General features: G+C 44.1%; 2 pseudogenes; both read left to right on the top strand.

Moving 5' to 3' along the window:
- The first annotated feature begins 3,723 nt into the window (after nucleotides 1–3,723).
- On the top strand, nucleotides 3,724–3,862 carry LOC119359935 (annotated as a pseudogene).
- Nucleotides 3,863–16,648: 12,786 nt separating this feature from the next.
- On the top strand, nucleotides 16,649–19,194 carry LOC119358504 (annotated as a pseudogene).
- Nucleotides 19,195–20,268: the final 1,074 nt, after the last annotated feature.

Genomic DNA, 20,268 nt, shown 5'->3' with positions numbered 1-20,268 from the left:
TCAGCTTGCAAAAGACCACCAAACAGAGGTGTCTGCTCCGTGCCCCTATACTCCACTTTAAGCTATTGTGGAAAGAGAAAAAAAGAACAATGTTATGAAATAGATTTGGCATTAAAAAGAAAAACAATTGTTGTAACTTGTGCAACTAAAACAATTGTTGCAGCCAACTGGATACTACATATGTTCAACTGTACAAAGCATAAAACTGTGCAACCCGCATGACACAAAACAAGATGATGTGCAACAAAAAAAAGTAAAAAACTGTGCAACTTAAACAGATGATGTGCGGACTAAAAATGAACATGTGTGTAGCTGCCAAACAGACGCTACAAGTTGTGCAACTACAGGCATTGTTGTGCCAACTGATCACAGTTTTTGTGCAACTTCCAGCAAATACCAAGAAGTTGATCTCAAAGCATTTGTGCAAACTACCAAGATGAATTAAAAGCTGGGAAGACATGAGTACCACATGAAGAGGCATTGTTGAAAAAAAGGCAAGAGAACTCACTTTTAATTTGTCGAACACACCAGGGGATATCAAGTCCTTCTTCATCACCTTGGCGATTTGATTGCTATCCCATGCATTCGCTCTTATGCCGCAACTGCTTACAGGTATATCATGAACAAGCGCATCGAGGTATAGGATCTGTCACAGAAAACAAAAAAGAAAAAAACTTCAGTTGTTAGGAGGAGAATTTTGGAAACTGTAACTGCAGAAAGAATAAACACAGCGAAGTACTTGCTTCTCCTGGTCCATGTTCCGGAAAGCTTCGTTTATGTGTTCTGCTACAAAGAGGCAGATGTTTGTGTCCTTGAGCATTTGATGATCTAGCACGAGCTCGTAGCACTTTGGGCTCAGCTTCAGGGTTGTGGTTGGTCTAGAAAGGTACTAAATGCAACTGCAAGCCAGGCCATGAAGAATGTGTCATCGAGTTTTGGCTTCATATCCCCAGTCATCTTGCACCATGTACTGATCTTGGGATGAGAATCTCCAGTTAGGTTGAAAGTCTTTTTGAATCTCCTGGTTGCATCCTTATCAACTACATATCTGACTTTTTGACCCCTGTTTGGGAGATCGAATACCCTGTGAACACTATCAGCATCGACGCGGATCCTTCCCTGCCTGGGAACGCCATTTCAGAGCTCTGTGGCTGGTAGGACTGCACTAGGAATTGTGTGAGGTCCGCTGGAAGTGTTTTTGATATGTTCAAGAGGCCCCCAAACAATCTTGAAACTAACTCAGACTTCTGCAATGGGGATAGCGAGTTGTTGAACTTCGCAAACCGCCCTGGTGATGTCCTTATCTTGCCCGCTTGTGATGGTCGGTCCACATCTTCCCCTACACCCACCTCAACTCCTTCACCGCTGCCCTATTCATGACAAAAAAACATTAAACACAAAAACATAAAACTGGACTAAAAAACTAGGAATTATCACTTGGATCAGTATAGCAGACTAATATGATGTTCTTGTGCAACTATGAAAAGTCATGATGCCAACTAATATAATCTTCTTGTGCAACTATGAAAACTCATGATGCCAACTAATATCATGTTCTTGTGCAACTATGACAACTCATAATGGCAACTACAGACTACCACTGTGCAACCTAAAAAAAACTAAGAATATACTTGACCCCACAACTACAGCTATGGAATGTGCAACTATAAGCATGATATTGCAAGAAAGAAGCAGCAAACATAAATTTATTTTTTTGCAAGAAACCCGTTAAATAGCTAATAAACCCAAAAATATATACCAAAATACCTCAGCATCTGCTGCAGATGATGAGGCAGTTCCTCCAGCAACTCCTGCCTGCACACATGGTCGTAAAAAACACATGTAAAACATGGAGCATACCAACTAATAAAACAAAAAAAATCTACAACTATGAAATGCAGAGCATGCCAACTCATGTCAGCTTCTTCTGGAAAAAAACTATATTTAGACAAAGATGACCAATGATGTCAACAACAAGATGGTTATTGTGCAACTACAACTGTTGGTGGTGCCAAGAGATGCATAATTTCATCTGCATCTAAGTGAGAAACACTCGTATCCCAGGATATATTTTACCTTAGTATATGATTTAGCACCCCCTACAACTGTTGCACGTCTAGCCCGCTTTACAACCCGAAACTGATCAACACCCTAACAAATAAAAAACAAATGGGCATGGAAAAAAACAAAAAAATAATAATTATATGACCCAAAACCAGAAAAAGGTGGTTATGTCTTTAGCATGACACTTACCTCGACTTCCTCTCCCTGATGGTCACTAAGTGCAGACTGTGGTTGACGTTCAGCAGGACGCTTCTTGTTCCGGCGTAGGGGGCGATTTCCTGAACCCTGATTAAGAAAATCAAAAAACAACAAATCATAAAAAAAGCATATAAGCATGCAATGCATAAGCTGGAAAAACTTAGAGACACAAAAAAAAAAGAATGAGTAAAAAAATACATCTTCTTCATTGTCGTCCGCATCTCCTCCGATTATAACCATTTTTAGCCTGCAGGAAAAAAAGAAGAAAGAAACCATACTAGTTAGAACATGCGCATGCAGCTATAAAAATTAGGGAAATTATAAATGATTGCTTTGATCTACACATAAGTAGGACACCTAGTGCAAAATTGTAGAACATGTGGACAACAAAAAAAAACTACAAGCGTTGATTAGTACCCTACCGACAGGGATCCTGGCGGTAGGATGTCTAACCCTACCGCCAGCACCCCTGGCGGTAAGAAAAAGGGTCAAATCCCAAAATTGTTTCCAACCGGGGTCAGATCCTGAAGATATACGAGAAGGGTCAAAACACGAAATTTTGCCACCAATACTAGCCCAGAATACACACGCTGGAAAGGCTCTAGGGGGGAGGGGGAGCATGCGTGCATACAGGGCCAGCTCGGATCCCAAGCGCGGACGGGCGGTCAAGATTCCGGCTTGCCTGATGCTCGGCCTGTTAGATGATGGACTTGCGTTGTAACGTGACATGGTCACAATTGTAGATGTGTATGCGTGTGTGTTAACTTGTGTATCAAGGCAGGTGGTTAGAGGAACCGGTGCTAGTAGATATCCATGTATAGCTTGCACTAGGGGTCAAGACTTAACCACCTGCCGCCGCATCTTGTATTTCTGTTGGTTATATAACACGCATACGTCCCTGCCAGGACGCATACGCTTCACATCATCACCTTGCAATCTTATATGGTAATCAGAGCCTACCTCGGATTCATCCATGGCGAGCTCATCCACAAATACGTTCCCCTCATCTCCCTTTGCACACATCGCCACAGAGAAGCTATCGAAGGGGAACGAAGCTCTCTGGCGCGCCACCGTCCTCTCTGCCATCAGGGGGCGCAGATGGCGGGCTTCCTTGATCTGGAGCAAGAAGTGCCTCCCACGACGATCGAGGTGACCAGCAGCGACGGCAAGACCAAGTCGAAGGCCGCCAACCCTGAGTTTGGCACCTGGTATGCTCGTGATCAGCAGGTGTTTTCCTATCTGCTGACTACGCTACCTCGTGAGATGGCCATCCAAGTGGCAACCTGCCACGCCGCCGCGGAGCTGTGGAACACCGTGCAAGGGATGCTCACCTCGCATACCCGAGCACGGTCTGTCAACGTCAGGATCGCACTGGCGAATCTTCAGAAGGGCAACTCCACCATCACGGAGTACGTTGGTAAGATCAGAACTCTTTGTGATGAGTTGATGGCTTCAGGAAAAAAGGTGTACGAAGAAGATGTGGTTTCATACATCCTTGCCGGGCTGGAGGAAGAATTCGATCCCGTGGTTTCTGCCATGTGCTCACGGGTCGAACCTGTAACCGTCCCGGAGCTGTACTCGCAGCTTCTGAGCTTCGAGACACGCATGAACCTTCGCGAGGGAGCCTCCCAGTCCTCCGCCAACGCTGCATCACGCGGGCGCTTCACCAACTTCAACAACAAGCAGAACGGCAATGGCGGCGGCGGTGGTGGTGACCGCGGTCGCTCCTTCAACAACAAACAAGCTGGAGGCGGTGGTGACTGTGGCCGGAGCTTCAACAAGCCCAACGGCGGGGGTGGCCATGGCAATTCAGGAGGAAACGGTGGCGGCTTCAATAACAACTCCGCCGCCAAACCAACGTGCCAGATCTGTGGCAAGGTTGGGCATGTTGCTTGGAAGTGCTGGAAGCGATACGACTCCGCTTACCAGGGAGGGGAAGAGCGCTCGGCGAATATTGCTGCTCCACAATACGGCGTCGATACAAACTGGTATATGGACAGTGGTGCAACTGACCATATCACCGGTGATCTAGAGAAGCTCACAGTCCGGGAGAGGTACACCGGCAATGAGCAGATTCACACCGCAAACGGTTCAGGTATGGCGATTAATCATGTTGGTCATACAACTATTTATACTCCAGATCGTGAACTTCATCTAAATAATGTTCTTCATGTTCCGGAGGCCACCAAGAGTTTGATCTCTGCAAGTAAACTTGCTCTTGATAATGACACTTTCGTTGAAATTCACCCTCATTTTTTTCTTGTCAAGGATCTGGAAACGAAGAGGGTTCTACTTCGCGGCAAGGGTAGGAGAGGTCTCTATCCTCTCAAACACATCGGGGGAAACGTCACAAAGCATGTGCTAAGTGCCACCAAGCCATCTTCAGACTTGTGGCATCGACGTTTAGGTCACCCATCTTCCATTGTTGTTAGGAAGATCATTACTGAGAATAAACTCCCATGTGTTAGCAATGATGAAAATAAGTTTGTATGTGACGCATGCCAAAAGGGCAAAAGTCACCAACTACCATCCTCAGTCTATGAGTGAATCAAAATTTCCTTTGGCACTTATCTTTTCTGATGTTTGGGGTCCTGCCGTTGAAACTGTAGGTAGAAAGAAATACTATGTGAGTTTTATAGATGATTTCAGTAAATTCACATGGGTCTACCTCATTAAGCATAAGTCTGAAGTTTTCCAAAAATTTCATGACTTCCAAAATCTTGCAGAAAGACAATTTGATCGAAAAATCCTAGCTCTCCAAACAGATTGGGGAGGGGAGTATGAAAAGTTGAATTCCTTTTTTACCAAAATAGGAATTTCTCATCATGTTTCCTGTCCTCATGCTCACCAGCAAAATGGGTCAGCTGAGCGAAAACATCGCCACATAGTTGAAGTTGGGCTATCTTTACTTGCTCAAGCCTGCATGCCCTTGAAATTTTGGAATGAGGCCTTTCTTGCTGCCACCTACTTAATCAATAGGATGCCAAGCAAAGTTATAAACTTTGAAACTCCTCTCACTCGTTTATTCAGTGACACACGCAATTATTCTTCTCTACGCATATTTGGTTGTGCATGTTGGCCAAATCTCAGGCCCTATAACACACATAAACTCCAATTTAGATCAAAACAATGTGCTTTTCTCGGTTATAGCAACCTCCACAAGGGATATAAGTGTGTAGATATCTCCACAGGAAGAGTCTATATTTCCAGAGATGTGGTGTTTGATGAAAACATCTTTCCTTTTTCCACCTTGCATCCTAATGCCGGTGCACGGCTAAGAGCCGAAATTCTCTTGTTGTCACCAGATCTTTTGAATCCTACTGATCAGGGGGATAATAGTGTTGATCATATGATTAATGGTGCTACTAATCTGGATCATGATGCTGCAGGAAACAGTGAAAAAAAATTGGCAGAAAAAGGCACTTCATCACATGATTTTATGCAGCATATGAGTCCAAACCCGACCAGCACAGAATACGAGGGTGATTCTGCTGCAGCTGCCGATCCCAAGAGATCTGGCGGCGCAGGATCCCGCGCGCCTGCGGCGGCAGGCGCAGATCCTCTGTCGCTGTCCCCCTCGGCTGGCGCGATCTCCTCGGCCGGCGTCTCAGCGGGCCCCATGTGTCGTGGTGGGTCCGGCGCGGGCGCGTCGCCTAGCGCTGGCGCATCCCCACGCAATGATGGCTTTGGCGGCTGGGCCCACAGGCGTGTGTCTCCCGCCCGGTCGCCCGTGCGGCCACATAGTCCAACGCCCGACTGCACTGCAACCAAGGCAGATTCGCCCATTCTGTCGCCTGGGCGGGCACGTGATCCCACGCCCGACCGCACAGCAGGCGAGGAGGATCCTCCTGGTTCTCTGGACACCGTCAGTCCTGCTGGATCTGCTGCGGCTCCTGGATCTTCTGCGGATTCTGCTCCTGTACGCCCTCGTAAACGAGCTCAGAAAGGTATTTTTAAATCTTTGGTTCCTAAAGATGGGACGGTCAGGTATGATAAAAATTTTAAATTTGCAAATCTTGCTGTCACTCAAGAGCCTAGAAATGTGGCAGAAGCTCTAGGAGATAAGAATTGGCAACGTGCAATGGAAACGGAGTACAATGCTCTTATGAAAAATCAAACTTGCACTTGGTTCCTCCCAAGTCAGGGAGGAATATTATTGATTGTAAGTGGGTGTACAAAATTAAACGACACTCTGATGGCACTTTAGATAGATATAAAGCTAGGCTAGTTGCTAAAGGTTTTAAGCAACGCTATGGCATTGATTATGAGGACACGTTTAGTCCAGTTGTTAAAGCTGCCACCATTAGACTTGTTTTGTCTATTGCTGTCACCAGGGGATGGAGTCTTCGTCACCTGGATGTTCAGAATGCGTTCTTACATGGCGTTCTCGAGGAAGAGGTGTATATGAAGCAACCACCTGGTTTTGTCAATGAGACTCAACCTCAACATGTTTGTAAGTTGAACAAATCCCTGTATGGTCTGAAACAGGCACCCAGGGCTTGGTATTCACGATTGAGCACAAAGTTACAACAACTTGGATTTCGGCCCTCCAAAGGTGATACCTCCTTGTTCTTCTTCCAGAAAGGAAAGGTGATCATTTACATGCTCATTTATGTAGATGACATAATTGTTGCTAGTTCCTCACAAGAGGCTACCTCAGCATTGTTAAAAAATTTGAAAAATGAGTTTGCACTTAAAGACCTGGGAGAGTTACATTACTTCCTAGGCATTGAAGTAAAAAAGATATATAATGGGATTTTGTTGACGCAAGAAAAGTATGCCACTGATATTCTCAGGCGTGTGGGCATGAAGGGATGCAAACCTTGTAGCACTCCTTTGTCCACTACAGAAAAATTGTCCTTACATGAAGGGGAGCTATTAAGTCCAGAAGAAGGGACTAAGTACAGAAGTGTTGTTGGTGCACTTTAATATCTGACATTGACAAGACCTGATATATCTTTCTCAGTTAATAAGGTTTGTCAATTTTTACATGCTCCTACTACTGTGCATTGGATGACTGTTAAGAGGATACTGCGTTATGTCCAAGGAAGTGTTGGAATAGGACTGAAAATATGTAAGTCACCATCAACTACAGTAAGTGTCTTTTCTGATGCAGACTGGGCATGATGTCCTGATGATAGGAGATCTACTGGTGGGTTTGCTGTTTTTCTTGGTTCTAATCTCATTTCATTGAATGCAAAGAAACAAGCAACTGTCTCCAGGTCTAGCACAGAGGCTGAATACAAGTCACTAGCAAATGCTACTGCTGAGGTAATGTGGGTAGAAACCCTGCTTAATGAACTAGGAGTTGAAAGAACACATGTTTCTTGTCTATGGTGTGAAAATCTTGGAGCAACATATCTTTCTGCCAATCCTGTGTTTCATGCAAGGACAAAACACATAGAGATTGATTTTCATTTTGTTAGAGAAAGAGTTTCCAGGAGGCTTTTGGACATCAGGTTTATACCAACTGGAGATCAAGTGGCTGATGGGTTCACCAAGCCCTTACAAGCTCGACAATTGCAAGTCTTTAAGAACAATCTTAACCTTGACGTGTTCAGATTGAGGAAGGATGTTAGATGATGGACTTGCGTTGTAACGTGACATGGTCACGATTGTAGATGTGTGTGCGTGTGTGTTAACTTGTGTATCAAGGCAGGTGGTTAGAGGAACCGGTGCTAGTAGATATCCATGTATAGCTTGCACTAGGGGTCAAGACTTAACCACCTGCCGCCGCATCTTGTATTTCTGTTGGTTATATAACACGCATACGTCCCTGCCAGGAGGCATACGCTTCACATCATCACCTTGCAATCTTATACGGCCTCCATTTGCATTTTCCGCACCGAGGAGGCGTTTTCCCTTGAGCATCCCCAACACATGTTCAGGTTCAGCTTAGCACTGCATTGAGGTGCTCCGTTCAAGATTCAACTTGGTTGGAGATCCGTCTGCCTGCCTGCCTGCCTGCCTGCCGTTTGTCAGCTCAAATGGTGTACTATGGATGAATTTCGCCTGTCAAAATGGAATTAACTCTAAATCACCACTCGGCGTTACAACAAGAAGGGAAGGTGGTCTTGGTGAGGCTCGCTCGAGTACGTACGGTACGATTGGTGGCTGATCAATTACGGCCACATCCACGACACCTGCCTGCCCACTCATCATCAACTTGGCCAACGGCACCTGCCTGCCCGTTGTCGTCCTGCACAGCACATCCACGACGAGACGAGACGAGCTCGCCATCGACGCGACACGACACAGACGATTGGTGGATTTCAGATACTCGATGGCCAAGTTGATCAGTGGGCGGCGCCGCCGGCAGTGGAAGCGAAGAAACTGCAGCACCCTGGCAGAGCAGCAGCGTCACCGAGCTGAGCTGGTGGACGACAAGCTGCGGGTGGAGATCGTGTCCCCTACCGGAGCAGATCGTGTTCTCAACAGGTTGGACGTGATGGTATCCGTTCACGTCGCCGCCATGCCGCACTTCCTCTTCGTGCGCCGGCCGGCCGGGGTCCGTGTTCATCCAGACGGGACGCAACGCATTTAGTAGCCGAGTTCCTTCACCCTGTTGCTTGCAGACTAGTTTTGCTCTTCGGGGGAGGCCTACTCTACTTGAGCTAGTTTCCGTTTGACAGAGAAATCAGAGGAAAAGTATGAGGTAGTTAATGACAGCAAGCCTGGCCATTAATATTGAACAACATGCAGAAATACATGGCTATGTTTGAATAATTTGGGCACATATTATATGAGTGGCACCCATCAAAATGGAGGAGGTTGACAAGCACAAAAGGTACGTCCAATACATACTGGGGCTGAGCGTCGACAACAGAACAACATTCAGAGTTCAAGAGTATAAAGCAACAGAACCGACAACACAACAACATCCAAAGTTCAAGATCCAAACTGCGCCGACAACAGAACAGCATCTAAAGTTCAGCATCCAAAGTTCAAGATCCAAGGTGCACCGACAACACAACAACATCTAAAGTTCAGGATCCAAAGTGCACCGACAACAGAAGGATCCAAAGTTCAAGAGGCAAGTGCGACAAGTAAAAATAAATAAGTCTTGCTGGGGGCACAGCACAACAAACCCCTACATAAAACAATAGCGCTAGTCAGGCTCCGGACAGGGCGGTGTAGCGGAGCTCGGCGATGATCCTGTCGATGCTGCCTCCAATGCTGTAAGAAGCCACAAATTTTGTATATCGCGTCAGTAGTCGCTGGAAGGTATCATACAAGGTAAACATGCTTGGAAATGCGGAAGAGTTTGATTGTGAATGTGGTCAATTTCACACATGGTAAAAGACTAAGCTAAGCTCACAAACCGAGGTAAAAGACTAAGTCACGGCCACTCCACACACCTTCAATAGCCGTCGAGTACAAGATCATGATTGTCCATGACAAGGCGAGACCAAGCGACAACTATCTCCACTTCGGAGCCGCCAACATAACACTTAAGCATAGTTGTTTGACACTGCTGGACAGGAAAGTGAACGTAATTTATTCGAGAGATACTGGATTTGGACTTTGAATATGCTCCTATGACAACTTGGAGTGTGCCCTGCAATCCCACTGACACCACATTTCTTGACAAAGGAAGATACCCATCTAATCCAGCATGCATCCTTTCGCCACTGCAGTCAAGCAAGACAACTTCCTCGGTGCATCCCTCCATTACATCAAGAGGAGAAAACAAGCAAGAAACTTTGCAGCCATAGTTAAAAGGCTCCCCTTTAACCACACGAACACCAACAATTGTGGCCTGGATTGATGGAGAAAGTCGCTCAAGACTTATCTCTGCTGTACAACAGCAGCTATTGATATGCATGGTGTCATACTGCTTCACGGGGCGGTACCTTTGGTAGGCAGTGAACAATGCTGTATCTTTGAACTGTGCTCCATATTTCAATTTTAGTTCAATTTGAAAGAAAACAGGCTCGTCAGCCACAATTGCACGAGACAGGCCAGTCAAGTGCAAAAAGGGGTCCTGCACGCATAATTTTCATCATTGTCAGTGACACACATCAAGCAAAATAACAGCTAAAATACAGTTAAGTTTAACTAGACATAGCCTAGCAGAGAGACCACATGGCCATAATCTGACCAGAATATGAAGGAAAGAGTTCCAAACAGATCATAGCCTAACAGAGAAAGCACATGGCCATAATCTGGCCAGAATATGAAGGAAAGAGTTCAGAAATATGAAGGAAAGAGTTCCAAACAGATCCTAATAATCTCTGCTGCTATAGTACACAGTTTTGAATTTAGATTTACAACCAGCAGCTTCTGCTTCGTGTTTATAGTGCGCTTTCTTGAACACTAACTCCTATAAACTTGGTACAAACAGACTAGTCAAAAATTAGACAAGAAGGGAGACATTATACATACCTCTTGCTTAATCCTTTGGCAGTTGTCCCCTGAACGGCAGAAGAGAATGTTGCGGTTGTGGTCAAGATCGTCCCGTGCGGCGACCACGCCGTAGACATCAAGAGGCCAGCTCAGATTAGAATTGAGATCAACCAGTTTGATCGAGTATACTAGCAAGGCAGGGCCAGCTACGGAAGGGAACCGGAAGTTTTCGGGCGTGGAGGCCGTGAAGTGCATAGAACTCAATGTTGCTGCAGCACAAAGTAAAATGATTGTGGACTGTTAGAAATTATGCTACTAAATTTAGCAAATACAAATCTATGCGTATAAAAGAACAAATTTTTTACAGTGATATACAAAAACGGAGTTGCATTTATTAACCGAGGCCCAACTAAAGAGAGTAGAAAACAGTATTTTTTTTGCTTACTCATGTCATCAAATCCACCGTTTGTTCCGGTCCGGCTGCCCCACGATCCAAACAATCTTCAACGTCCTTTTGAGCAGCAGATTTGTGGCTCTTTATAAGCTCCGATATGCCCACAAGCGCAGTGGATATGAGGCGCAGCTTTTCAACCTTCTCCGTTGAGATGGGGACTCTGAATGTTTTTAGAGTGGATGCGAGAGAGGTGAAGCCGAAGAGCAGCTGCTGCGTCTCGAGCAAGAGAAAATCCATTACCTCCTCCCCGGTGTCGCAACCTAGGTAAGGCAAATTCACCTCCTTGACTTGTTGCGTGAGCATCTCCTTGAACTGGACGGACAAGTTGGAAATCTGCTCTTGAGAAACCTTGTTGTTTCCAGCAGCAGCAGGCAACAACCCCCTGGACGTGACCTCTCTCATCAGAAACGAGATCTCCCTCCTAAGCATCTCAAGGTGGCTAGAAAGAGCAACAACCGAGTCGTCATGACCAATCTCCATGCCGCCGGCGTCTCTGGTCGTCTCCTTGCTGGAATCCCTCACCGTCCCCCTCCCCAATTGGGGTTGGGGCTCCATACTTATGAGGGACCCCGAATCTGTGCCAGAATCGGAATCGGAATCCCTCTTTTTTTTCGATCAGAGGGGCCCCATGGCCCCCATTTTCATTACGAAAATGGAGTCACAACATACAAAGCAAGTTCCATACAAACTTAACATTTTTCGATGCCTAACATCTGCACCAGGAAACACTACTCATACATCTAGAGGCATTTCAACCGCACCTACAGGATGCTACAACAGAAAAACGCTCCAAAGCATCATCGCTACAAATGTTGCCTAATATTTTGCATCAGGGGAATAAACTCCTACACCTGAGATGCCAAAATCTGCACCTACAGGGTGCTATATCAAAAGAACAAGAGAGATAATCGCAAATGCTGCATCTATCAACACTTGATCAACAGAGCCTCCGTACAGCAGGGCCCCACCCGTAAGCACGCTTGAAGACGTCCCTCGCTATCTGGGCCAACCTCTTGGTCACTTCCTTAAGAGTTTTTTGCACCCCTTTTTTCTGTAGCACACCCCACGAATCCAACACATAACATAAAGAGAAGATAATATCAGTAGGATCCCTAGGTAAAGAACTTTGAAAGCAGGATTTATTTCTTGCTTTCCAGATCGACCATAACAAAGCAGCCATACCAATAGCTATAACCATTCTATCTTTCCCAGTGAACTTAGGAAGCCAATTCTGGCAAAGGTCAAAGAATGACAGGGGTGTTTGGGGATTTCCCAAAGCACTCCCAACTACATTCCAAAGAAACCGAGCAAGAGAACAAGTGAAAAACAGATGATCAATACATTCATTGGCATCACAAAATTCACATTTGTTGGTGCCTTTCCAGCCTTTTTTACACAAGTTGTCCTTGGTCAGGATCCTTCTTTTGATAACTAACCATATAAAAGCTTTAATTTTCAATACCTTCAGTTTTCAAAGAAACTTAAAAGGGAACACTACTCTCTTAGCAATAATATATTGATAAAGAGATTTAACGGAGAACTAACCAGAGCTAGTCAAAAGCCATTTGACTTTGTCAGGTTCCTCACTCAGAACAACCTGACTGCACATATCCAGAAGCTTATTCCACATATCCAGTGTCTCCCCATATAAACATCTCCTAAATCTAACGCAGTTAAAATCCTGTTCAAATGCTTTAGCAACCGTATTGTTTTGATGAAAAGTAAGCTTGTACAAGCGAGGAAAAAGTTGACAGAGAGGCTTGTTGTGGATCCAAGCATCTTCCCAAAATCTAGTTTTATGCCCATCCCCAACAATTCTCTGACAACAGTTGTAAAAGATATCTTTAACACTCATGATACCATTCCAGAAATGAGAGTTGGCATGAGACGACTCACATTGAGACAGAGTTTTCCTCTTCAAATACTTTGCTCTAATCATCTCCTGCCAATCCCCATCTTCATTCTCAAGTCTCCAGAGCCACTTACACAAAAGACTAATATTCTTGATATCTGGATTAGTAACACCCAACCCCCCTTGGTCTCTAGGTTGACAAACGTCAAGCCAGTTAACTAGATGATACTTCCTAACCCCCTCTCTTTCTTGCCAAAGCACCCGCGCTCGAAAGAAATCGATTCTTTTCCCTACTCCTTTTGGTAGACGGAAAAAATTAAGTAAATGGCTAATGATGTTACTCAAGCAAGTTTCAGTGCGTATAAGCCTACCGCCCATAGATAAAAGACCCCCCTGCCACGCTGCAGCTCCTTTCTCTACTTTTTCTTCCGCTGGTTTCCAATCCGCATTACAAAGTTTTTTATAATGAAGGGGAAGACCTAAATACTTAAAAGGGAAGCCCCCAATAGCGCAAGTAAAAATGCCGGCATAATCAGCTTGTTTCTCCAAAGCTTTACCGAAACAGAATATTTCACTCTTTAAAAAATTAATCTTCAGACCGGTCAAATGCTCAAAAACACATACAATAATTTTGAGGTTCCTAGCCCCCTCAAGGTCATCTTCAAAACAGAAAAAAGTATCGTCCGCATATTGCAAAATATTTAGACCTCCTGCATACACCCTAGGCAACACTCCCTTGATAAATCCTTGTTCTTGCGCCCTTTGCACCAGGGTAGCAAGAACATCAGCTGCCAAATTGAAAAGCAAGGGGGAAAACGGGTCCCCTTGCCTCAAACCCTTCCTAGTAACAAAATATGGGCCAATAACATCATTAATAGTGATGGCAACCTTTCCATTACTAACGACATCTTTTGTCCATTGGACAAAACGTTCAGGGAAGCCTTTCATCTTTAGGACATCAAGCATGAAACTCCAATTAATTTTATCATAAGCTTTTTCAAAATCAACCTTAAAAAGCACAGCAGAACATTTATTTCTATGTAAAGAGTGGATAGCTTCATGAAGCATAAGAACATTTTCCAGGATGTAGCGCCCTTTTATAAATGCAGATTGAGCTTTGGAAATTGTTTTATCCGCAAATTTCATAGCTCTATTGTTAAGAACTTTTGTAAAAAATTTAAAAGGTACGTTCAACATACAGATGGGGCGGTACATTTGAATCCTATCAGCCCCCTGCCCCTTAGCAAGCAAAGTAACTACCCCATAGTTAAGCCTCGAAGTGTTAATCTTGCCCTCATAAAAGTCATGGAAAAGCCTAAGGAGATCGTTACAAATGAGGTTCCAGAAAAATTGAAAGAACTCGGCAGGAAAGCCGTCCGGGCCAGCCGCTCTGTTGCGCTTCATAGAAAATAGCGCATTTTTAACTTCATCCATAGTAAATTTGCAACTGAGGTCAACCTTATCCTCTTCTGACAACACATCATCAAGAGGGATACACAGAGATATAGGAGGTAAATCTACATGACCAAATAAATCTTTATAAAAATTAGTTGCATATTTGAGCAAGTTATCATCCCCCTGGATGATCCCTTCATCCTGGATAAGTCGAAAGATTTTACTCTTACGCTTCCGCCCACTAGCCTTAATCATAAAATACTTAGTGTTGCTATCCCCTTCTTTGATATCCCTCTCCTTCGAGCGTTGATACCATTTTATTTCTTCCTCTCTAAGAATTTTATTCAAATCATTTTGCAGACTATTTCTATGCACATAGTCAGCTGCTGATACACCAGCAAGCTCACACTTCTTATCAAGTATATCTAAAGCATTAATAATAAAAATCTTCTTCTTCCTGTAACTACCCTCAACATTAAGGTTCCAACCCTTGAGCCCGCTTCTTAATTTTCTCATAACAGCCTGCCACCAATCCAGGCTGTTTTTTTAGGAGCGATAGATTTCCAAATTCTAGAAACAGCGGCCGGCAACTCATCTCTAAGAAGCCAGCATAGCTCAAATTTAAAAGGCCTGGTAGCTACAGCATTTACAACTCCAGTATGTACCAAAAGAGCAGCATGATCAGAGACACCTCTAACGAGTGTCCTGACCGTAACTAAAGGAAAATGTTGTTCCCAAGATGGGCTAACAAGAATCCTATCTAGTTTTATATAGAAGGGATCGTCCTGGTTATTAGACGAAGTAAAGCTCCTCCCTGAGAGCTCTAACTCTTTTAGCCCCCAATGCTCAATGATGGAATTAAAGTAAAAAGACCAAACAGGGAGTTTTTTAGCTCTACTTCTCTCATTGATCCTCCTAATGATATTGAAATCACCACCAGCAACAAGGGGTAATTTATCATGCCCTAACATATGAACAAAATCGATCAGAAATTCCTTCTTGTCTTTGGTATGAGCAGCCCCGTACACATTGATCAAAGTCCACTTGAAACCCGATCTCTTATCCATAATGATCATTCTGGTAAAAAACCTAGTAGCAGTGCACATGTCGACCTCAAACAGGTCCTCTCTGACACCCATGAGGAGCCCACCCGAGGCTCCTATAGAGGGTTGCCAAAGCCAAATGAAAGTAAATCTACCACCGATACTAGCTAACCATGGATCAAAGAAATCAGTTTTCTTAGTCTCCTGAATACAAATGAACTCTAAAGCATACTCAGAAATGATTTTTTTAAGAAACCTTCTTTTTTCAGGTTCACCCAACCCCCTAGCATTCCAGAAAACACCAGCCATAAAAAAATTACTTTTTTTTGTACCACACTTGACCTTTAACTTGACGCTGACTCCTCCAGCGCAAGTCTGCTTTAGTTTAGATTTATATAACGATGATAAAAGAGTTAATTCATCTCTAAGCTCTTCATCGTCCTCAGATTCACATTCTGAGTCAGATACAAGGTTCCTAATGTTATCAGGGTCAAAACTTCCCAGTTTTGACTCTTCATCACTACCTTCCACATTAGTCTTCTTCCTCATATTTGCAAGAAATAAATCACTCCTAGTTTTTTCTAAGCTCTTGATCATAGAAATAGTGCTATCTATTTCCTCAGGAGTATTGCCTAAGCTAATACCAATGCATTGCGTAATGTGCGAAATAAAACTAGGTACTGTATTTAAAACAGTAGGTATATTGGGAACAATATTTAAATCTGTAGGAGCCATACCTGGGGTCTCCAGATTCTTCCTCCTCGCCATGTCAGTAGCTTTGTCCATAGTCTGCACCTCCTCTTTGTGTTTGTTCCTGTCGCTTCTTCTCCTCGCCGCCTCATCTAGAGCTGCCTTTTCTTTAGCCTTTTGAACCCTAACTTCAGCTTCCCTCAACTTTTGTTGCTTGGTAATATCAGCCGCCCCAAGATCTTGCAAAGGATTCAATACCACCCCTTGCACCCTGTTAGAGAAGGAGTTCTGCTTCGTCGCAACAACTCTTCCAGGAGGTGAAATAGCACCGGCTGTTTTAACCATGTCAGGGGTTAGGTTCTCCTTGTCATGCCTTAGGTTGCAATTTTCCTCAGCCGACAACTCCTCTTCCACTTCAGCCTCAATCTCTTTAATTCTCTGAGTGCTAATCCCGAGCCTTCTAGCAAAATCTTCAGGATCCTGAGTGCAGTCATACTCTTCCTCTTGCTGGCTACCAACCCTTTCTGTAAAGTTCTCCATCATTTCAGCGTCCTTAGCAAAGTCTGCATTAATCTGCTCTACACCAGACCCCGCCTTGTCAGTCAAATGCTTCTTGTATCGGAATCCCTCTCAATCTCCTCCATCTCCGTCTCCTTGATGGAATCCCTCTCGGTCCCCTTCCCTAACTCGATTTCTATGGGTTTTTTTAATGAAAAGGGAAGCTCTGCGACGTTGAGGCTGGAGCCGATTACATCCGGAGCGACAAGCACTACGAGCACCGGGAGAGGCATTGCCCTGAGGACAGGAGCCTCCGAGGCTCCGACCTGCCTTGTCCCCCTGCCGCCGACCGGGATACCGGAGTCTGATAAGGTGGCCGAACGAAGAGCAGATGCCAGGTTCTTTCTAGGTGGACACTGAACTGAATTATCTGTGTTGATGCTTGAGTTGAGTTATCTTCAGACATGGTTTTGGTTTGTTTACCTGACTAACTGAGGTTTTGTTGCTGCAGATATGGTATAGCAACGTTCCTCATACCAAGCTGGCACCAGAACTGGTTTAATGTCTCCGGGGAGCACCTCGTCTTTCCTTTCCGGGAGGCAGAACTCAGTTCAAGCATTTGCATCGTGAAATAATTATTGCAGCAGTTTATACACAATAAGTTACTCTAGTCATGCATAATAGCATCGTGAAAAAAGGATAATGCATTGGATTTAGTAGGAGTTGAATGTAGTTAAAACTTAAAACTCTGTTTGGCATGTCTGATGCTACCACGCAGGCAAAGAAAGATGTTTTTTTTATTTTTTTTAGAAAAGGAGAGGCAAAGAAAGATGTGGCATGGGGAAAACAGAGCCGTGTGGTTTTAGACGTTGGCTGTCGAGTTGCTAGCTTTGGAGGATATCTGTTTGAGAGGAGTAGATGTGCTTACGATGTCGTTTGCACCTAAACCTAAAGATGAGCTTGAAGCTCAGGTGCAGTTTGCCGTCGAGAGAGGAATCCCTGCTGCTATATCAACGGTCTTTGATGGGTACGAAAGGCTCCCATTTCCCAGAAGGGTCTTTGATGCACGCTGTAGAGTACCATGGCATATTGAAGGTACTTTCTTTCTTTTACAACAAGCCTCCTCTTGTACAATATCATTCCTCTATGTTGCTGTTGTCTGAATTTATCAGTGTTGGTAAGCTCTTGCTAGAATTGAACACACTGTTACGGCCTGGTGGTTACTTTCTGTGGTCGGCTACTCCTGTATACCAGAAACTGCCAAGATGTCAAGATATGGGAAGGTAAATTGTTTTTTTGTTTTTTACATTGTGGACATACCATTGTTGCTACCAAATGCTATGTCAACTTGACTGTTGTGATGAAATGGTAAATTAGTTATCTAATATCTATCTATTTTGTTTTGCACTTTGCCATTAATGTCTGGTCAATGTACTGGAAACTACTCAATAAAGTAAAGGATAGGGATAAATTGAGTAGGTGTGTCGATTTTTCAGAAACCAATGGACAACCGCTTCTATGACAGAAGGGTGTGCTGCAAACCCGGCCTCCGCTGGGTGGAGATCTCTTGTGATAATCTTGATGCTGCCTGGTGAGTGTTCTCATTCTCAACACGTTATATCTTTAATGCTGGTCACTGAATCTTGTACCTAATTTTAGGTTCATATATTCTTTTATTGCCCTTGAGGAATGTTTCATTGCAGTCTTGTATGCATAAATTGCCCGCAGACCCCGGCGTCCGTGGTTTACGTTGGTGGCGGGAGGAATGGTGGCCATTGAGGGTGGAAAGACCTCCTTACTGGTTGGAAAGCTCTGAGACTGGAGTATATGGAAAACCTGCCCCTGAGGAGGATTTTCAAGCGGAGTATGAGCACAGGAAGCGGTTGATAAGCAATTCTTATATGGAAGGCCTGGACATTGATTGGCCTGCTGTCAGAAATGTCATCATTGTTCCTTTTTAGCACCGTAAAGGAATACTTGTGCCATCCAGTCTGCAGTTTTCTTCCACTGCAATTTATGTTTAGCAGCATTGACATCAACTGTTGTTTGCAAGTCTTGGAGCAGGAAAATGCACTACGTGATATTAATCCGTGTCATCCCCTTCCTGTTGTAGGTTTGCAGCAGCTTTGCAGGACATGAAGGTGTGGGTCATGAATGTAGTTCCAATCGACTCACCTCACACGCTCCTAATCATATACGAGTAGTGCGGGCTGTTTGGACTCTACCATGACTGGTACGACTTGTTTAGCACCTACTACCTGAGAAGCTACGATCTTGTCTACGCGAGCCATCTTTTCTCGAAGATTAACAAGAGGTAATGGTCTTTTCACTAGGGAAACCGACATGGCATGAAAGCCACCATGACTGATCAAATGATGGATGTTTAACCTGCTAAATTTATGCATGAAAAAAACATGTTGTTATGGTTGTTGATAGAACAAGAGTTGAAGTCTGACTCGAGTGATGAATGATGTTGCTGTAGGTGTGAACTGTTGGGTGTGATTGTGGAGGTGGACCGGGTAGTGAGGCTGATCGTCAGGGGCGATATGGAAACGATACGCGAGGTGGAGTCAATCGTCAAGTCGCTGCACTGGGAGGTCCGGCTGTCGTTTGTGCAGAAGACCATGTGGCGACCAAATACTTCTTGGAGTTGATCGGAGCTAAAAAAGGGGGGATCTGGATGAACCGTGCATCCATTGATATAGACACTGTGTTTGTGTAGCATAGCATAGCATAATGAGATGATATAGTTACTGTCAATTTTGTTCTTAAATTAGCAGAGCAGGCTAGGCATTGTATGTGATGTGATGTATGCATGTAATGCATGATGATTATTGTTCATGTTGCTACGGGTGAGTAGGCTCTGCAAGATTGAGCCTAACATACATACATACATATATACAGGTAATAAGATGAACAAAGTCGCTGATGAGGTTCATGCATTTATATATTTGTTTTGTTGAAAATTATTTCACAAAGTTGAGACATTTTTTTGTTTTTCAATCTCAAGAAGTGCCTAGTTTTTATCATTATTTTTTTACTTGTAGTAGGCCTGAGAACATAGCAAGATTATGGGCCATTTGGTTCGTTGCCTCGTTCATGTTTGGTGCATGTCGTGAGGCCTGGAGAATAGGAGCAAGTAGTTAGCCTGGATGGAGCATGAGGCAGCACGGTTATCCATTTTGGACTCCTGGTGCATCAGCCTGAAGATAAAACAGAGGCGGATGTGGGAGAAAATAACGACAAGCTTAGAGTCCACCAGGCCAGACCCACTTCTCAGGCACAAAAAATTCACAGGCATATTCTGGCCTGGTGAGGCAAGAACATCAATTTTCTCAGGCACAAAAAATTCACAGGCATAATGTCGAGGAAGCCAACCAAATTACAGTAGCTCTCAACCCACAGAATCAAACCATGGACAAAGTTTTTTAGTCATCAGCAGTAGCATGATAATTCTCGTCTTTCTAACTAGACATCATCACGATTCAACATTCCAAACTAAGGAACCACGCCTTCATGCCACCACCAGCTCCATTCTAAACTAAGGAATTAACTAACCACCAGCTCCATTGTTCCTTTGTGCATCCTCACTTCCTCAGTTCCTCCTACAAGACCAAATGGCAGGCATGAGAGAAAAGATAAATGGAGCCTAACAAGAGGTTCCTTTTTGTGCACAGGTTGACAACTAACTACATGCTCAAATTAATATAGTATATATGCAAGAACAA

The sequence above is a fragment of the Triticum dicoccoides genome, chromosome 2A (assembly GCF_002162155.2).
Source record: "Triticum dicoccoides isolate Atlit2015 ecotype Zavitan chromosome 2A, WEW_v2.0, whole genome shotgun sequence".
In the NCBI taxonomy this organism is placed as follows: domain Eukaryota; kingdom Viridiplantae; phylum Streptophyta; class Magnoliopsida; order Poales; family Poaceae; genus Triticum; species Triticum dicoccoides.
This window is presented reverse-complemented; position numbering and strand designations above follow the sequence as displayed.